Raw genomic sequence first — 6,000 nt, forward strand, 5'->3', positions numbered from 1 at the left:
ATTGGTCCCAGCTGGGATCTGGCCCACTGACTCTCATGGAGCGACGGCCCATTTACATCAGCTGGCGACCTGGCCCTTACAGCTGAATAAAGAAATGAAAATAGGATAAAACAACACAGGGCAGATCCTCATTTGGTGTAAATTAGCAGAACTCCACTGACTTCAAGGGAGCTACAACAACTTGCATCAGCTGAGGATGTGGCCAAAATGTCAGCATTTGTGACGTTACGTAATTTGTTTCCCACCAACACATGAACAGAGAAACGATTAAACAGAAACAGACACTCCACTGCCCATGAAATTAGACATACGCAAATTCGGCCTCCCGGCCTCCGCCTGCACGGCTGGGAATGAACCTTCAGGGGCCACAAAGCACAGAAGGAAGGGAATATAGAGAGATATTTTATTACCCAATCAAAAAAATAAATTCCATATTTCGTTTAACAAATATCATAATTTCTTAGTGACAAGAGACGCAGACTCAAAAATGAAACAAAACAAAATCCCCTCCTAAAAGGGCACAACTCAGAACAATTAAAAAAAAATATACAAGAAACGACGATCCCCAAAATAATCACAAACATATACAAATTAAATCTGGTGCAAAATAAATATTAGTCATTTGCTACCTGGCGTGGCCTGTCTACAGTATTTGGATCTCCCCCCTTGGCCCCATCAGTGATGCAAAGCCAGCGACGCTGGGGAGTCCAGTGTGGGGGTTATTGCTGATTGGCTAGGGAGAAGGAAAGCCAAAGGAATCAGGAGAGCTCAGGGGAGAGGAGACAACCGGCACTGAGGAGCTAAAATTCCCTGCAGAGGATGTGTGTGATTCTCTCCTATCCTGCCCCTTGTGCAGCCACTCGCACTGGTGCACAAGAGAGTATAAAACGTGCCCAAATCCGAACACAATGCCTTTGTGCCTGTATGCAGGGCAGGGCAGAATCAGGCCCCCAGACTATGGAATGGCCACAACATTCGAGGGCCTTTGAAGCCAAGTGGGGACAAGATCTGATCTGGATCGGCACATGCCCTCGCTTTGTTCTGCACTTTGGTGCCAGCAGCGCAGTTTGCGAACCCAGTCCCCTGGGCTAGATGGAGGCATTGTTTCATGGAGACTGTAGTATCCTGGATAAAAGCTAAACAGGACTCATAAAAGCTACTGAGAGAACATCAATTGGGCCTTTAAATGGAATCAATTTGCTCCTTGAAACAGGTCTAGTTTCTGATAACCAAGGACACGAGGGGCTCAATTCTACTCTTATGACAGCACAGATTAGGAGTCAGTCCTCTGAAGTCAGTGGAGAGAACAGTTACCAAGCGAATCAACCCACTGAAGTTACAGACGTGCATGCAGCTCCGATTCAGGAAAACACGGACAGAAGTGCTTAACGTTACCCATGTGCTTTATTCCCAGTGACTCCAAAGGGGCTTAAGCACATGCTTAGGTGCTGTCCTGAATATGAGAAACATGACTATGGCTGAAGCATCATCCCTTTTGAGGTCACTTCCTGGTCTCCAACAGAACAGGAAATGACATGTACCGAAAGAGAAGCTGCCTGTTTTCATTCATTTAACTCCCTGGTCAAAGAACTGCTGCCCATAGGCCTCCGAAGAGACAGGTGACATTAACATGGGTGTTTCCATACACAAATTCACGAGTGATCGGAGAAAGAGGCTTCAGAAGAAAACACCTTTTTTCCCAATCAGACTTTGTAGAGAAATATTTCTTCTTTAAAAAAAACAACAACGGATTTTTTAAATCTCTCGAGTCTCTCCTCATAGGAATGGATATTAAAAACTTAATTTAAAAAATAACCCCCACACAATAAATTACATAAAGTCAGCCCCAGTGGGCAGCATTTGGAAACCACTGCACTTTTGTCTAGAATAAAAAACCTCCCACACAATCAGAACATTAAAAATCAGACAAAAGCGCCGGCAAGTGAAAGACTTGTACCCAGTAAAGGAAGAAATTCCAAGGGACAACGATGCACTCGAAAAATCCCTGTGCAAGCTGTGGTATTTCTATGGCAACGGATGGCTCAGACTCCTCCGAGGAGGGAGCCAGACTTCTCCGGAAGGGTGACTGGAGATGCATAGTGTGTATCTGCCCCTGAATTTCAATGGGAAGGACACGGTTCGAATTAAATGCAACATAACGAAGTAAAAGCCCATTCTGCAGATGGGAGAATTGGGAAATCCTGGCAAAAAGTCCAACCACTGGAGTTTTCCTTTCAAAATGCTGAGCAGCATGCTAGGTTGGTCCCAATCCTGCAACCCAGTCCAGGTAGGTGACTCATTCGGCCCATGCGGCACCTCTGTTACTTTACAAGGGTCTGCCCTGGCTGGATCCAATTGCACAAGGATGCCTTAACATCCATTCCCTTCCCAGCTTCTTCTCTAACCTGGCCAGATTAATTTCCCCTGGGATCTCCCCTCCGCACCCCCATCCCATTTATCTGCAATAGAGTCCGCCCCACGGGGCTCAGGCCTGTGGTTCTGTAGGAGTCAATGGGACTGGCCTCTCAGTGAAATCTGAGGAGCGGCCTGGGGGCTTTGGTCACTAGCTCTGCTCACAGACTGTGAGCATGTTCATGGCCCAAAGGGCCCCTCCCATTTGGGAGGGTGCTATCAAAACACTGGCACCTGCATCCAAACCAACTGAGAAATGGCATGCACCCAACAGTGTTTGAGAAAGCCCTGTATTAAAACCCAACAGATCTTGCAGCGCTGTGTAGTGCTGGAGCAAGAAGAAATGCTACATGTTCCGGTGCCACTTTGCTCTACATCCCCATATAACTTAGGAGAGTTTCATCAGTTCCAAAGATGGGGAAACTGAGGCACAGAAAAGGGGAAGGGACTTTCCCAAGGTCACACAGCTGGGCAGTGGCAGAGCTGGAATTAACACCTACGTCTCCTGAGCCCCAGTCATGTGCTCCAGACATGCCGCCACTCTAACGGCCGCAGGACCTTTTTCTACACAAGGGGTCCCATCCCTGGAATATAGTGCTGAGAAGAGACACAGCAAATCTGTCAGTGGCAGAATTCAGCGAGTCTATCCATGGAGCACGCTTGGTAAGGACACAGCTTCCCACTGCTGCTTGGCACCTTGGCTGCAGGGAGTCAAACGAAAACTGCATCGAGATGGTACAGTACGTAAATGGAACCATGCTCCACTGCCTACGGATCTCCCCAGCCAATGAGCCCAAGGGAGATGCGTTACAACAGCTGTTGCCAACAGCCTGGGTTAGAGTGATGGCAAATTCCCCTGGAGAGCCAGTGACAGAGCAGCACAGCATGAGCAGAGCCGGAGTGCAGTTAAACCCATCTGCTCCCAATCCACACACAGCACAGTGCCTGGGCCTGATCCTTCACCTCTCTGCACCTCATGGTGTCACCTGCTCAAAGGGCGGAAGGCGACCAATCCCGAATTCTCCACCCATGCTGTAGGGGACTTCCTGCACCCCTCGTTCCCAGGCGTATAAGGTCACACAAGGAGCAAAGCAAGGGAAGGCCAGACTCTCCCTGTCTAGCCATACTGTAGCAAACCAGATTTTAATAGCAGCCTAGACGACACCAATGAGCCAGTGTCCCTTTCGGGGCTGCCGTCGTAATGACACAGGAGGCGACCTCCCAGCTGCAGGCAGAGCATCAAGACTGAGAAAATTCAGGCTGCCTTGGAAATCAGTGGAAACCAAGACCAACTGAACCGTTGTTTTACAGTGTGCTTCTACCCTGAGTGACTATGTCAAAATGGCTTGTTTTCCCGCAAAAGACCAACTCCCTGCGCCAATCCATTATCAGAGCTGCTCATCTTATTGTCCCAAACACCCTTTATCCTGGAGCACCCTAAGGGGGGAGTTTGGGGGAACTCTGAAGCTGTGTCTATATACTGAATGGCTTTCCTTCACATTTTGATGGCGGTTATCACGAATGGGGATGAGAGAGGTTTGGGGGAACCAAAGGTCTCTCTGTAATTAGCCCGGAAAACTGGAAGATGTGGACCAGGAAGCTGAGCTGGCTCCGTTTACAATTCAAAGGAAGTTTTTTCCACCTGCCAGAGCTGCAAACTCTGCCTGGGATTGGAGAGTCAAACTGGAGTTCCTCTGCCCCCAGCTGGAAGATTCGACCCGAACAGAACGGGGACTAGACACTTCCCAGGAGCGCTTGGCTCTGGTGGGGCTGAAGGGGGAATTTTTTCCAGGTCGTGAGGATTGCAACTTTAAAGGCTAGGAGCAGGAATGCCATTTTTTCCATGAGAAAACAACTTCAGCAACTTCACAGAAAATTCAAATGTCTCTAGACTTCTCTGAGGATCTGCAAATGGGATTTTTCTGACATCCCTCCATCTCGCCCAGGAGGAGGAGGATTCCTGTGGAACAGACTCTAGTTCTGCTTAGCCCCTGAAGAGCTTTCATCACGAACAAAACATACCCAGCACTATTCCCAGATCCCAAACGAGGGCTCCAGATCTGAACTCAACCGTGGAAGCCAGCCAGCCAGCATATGCTTTGCAATACCCTTTTAAAACATCAGCATGCAATACATCAGTGTGCAAGATTTGTTCTCTGCGCACCATTAACGCCGAACAGAATAAATCCAACAGTATGAAGAGCTGCTTCCCTAACACAACTAAGCTCCCAACAGTACATTTTGGGGTAAGGTATACTGTATCAGCAGGAATACTGTATCACTGATGGTGGGGGCAACCAATCCTGATTCTTCTAACCCTGAGCAGGTGGTGTCAGAACATCAACATCACCTATGTAATTAAGGACACCAGTAGAAAAGTTCTCTGGGCTCTGAGGCCTATAAGCAGCGGTCCTTGTGGGCACTAACTTCTAAAGTCCGTTTAAAGCCTCGGTATGGGAAAGACAAATGGGTCAGGTGAGTTCCCCCTGCGAGGTGAACAATTCCATGAACATCTCAGCGGCTGCGGCTGGAGCGCTTATTTTATCAAACACTGCAGCACTGACAACCAGGGCACCAGCTCTCGTGTACGCGGTTTTCATTCTGCTGTCCGCCCTGGAGTGGCCTAAACGCAGATCTGATCTGGAGACTGAGCCAAAGCAGGAATCACCGAATCCCGCTCAGACCAAGTCACTTTGAGGAGCGGAAGTGCAGATTTAGTTACATCCTATAACTCATTACATAGCCATATATTTATGGTTAATTTAAGCAACTGGAAATATATGAACCCAACCGTTTTTTTTAAATTTGCCTTAAAACCACACAGATCTGTCCAACTTCCTCTCCCCCCAGCTCCATGAGGATGCTGAGAAGCGTTACAAATTAACAATTACGTTTAATTTCTGCTGATGCCCAGATGTAGTGATTGCCCCCCCCAGAGCACCCTGCTCTTCCCCTTTCAGTGTAGGCCAGCCAGAGCCAGGGGCTGAGCATCTCTGCTCACTGCACTGCCGAAGGGGGCTGCCTGAACTCCGGGGTGGATTGCACGGATCTTTGGTTGAAAATAGAGAGCTGACGTGGCTCAACAGCCAGTGGGCTGGAGTTCAAACAGGAGGTCCTGGGCCAGAAAGGCCATCCTGGCACCGGGCTGTGGGAAGGGACAGAGGGACCCAGGGCTCTGGCATCCCGTCCCATCCCCCCAGCGGAGCAGTTATGCTCCGGTGGGAAGACCTGGATCCACTGAGAGGCTGTGCCCCTGGGCCGGCTTGAGTCCGTCGGCCCCCTGCCCCTTGGTGTGTCAATGGGGAGTGCGAACCAGCCAGCTCCAGCAGCTCCCCCACAGCAAGCCTCCCACGCAACCACCGCACCCCGGAGAGGTCAGGCCCCCAGCCCCGGCCCCAGCCAGGGCTCTGCCCTACCCCTCCAGCACACCATGGTCCCCCTCAGCCAGCTGCCCCCTCCCACGCCACAGCCCCCCTGTCAACTGCCCCTTCCCCCCCACACCACAGCCCCCCCAGCCAACTGTCCCTCCCGCCCGCCATGGTCCCCCTCAGCCAGCAGGCCCCTCACAAGCCATGTCGTCCGGAAGGG

The sequence above is a fragment of the Chrysemys picta genome, chromosome 2 (assembly GCF_011386835.1).
Source record: "Chrysemys picta bellii isolate R12L10 chromosome 2, ASM1138683v2, whole genome shotgun sequence".
Taxonomy (NCBI): domain Eukaryota; kingdom Metazoa; phylum Chordata; order Testudines; family Emydidae; genus Chrysemys; species Chrysemys picta.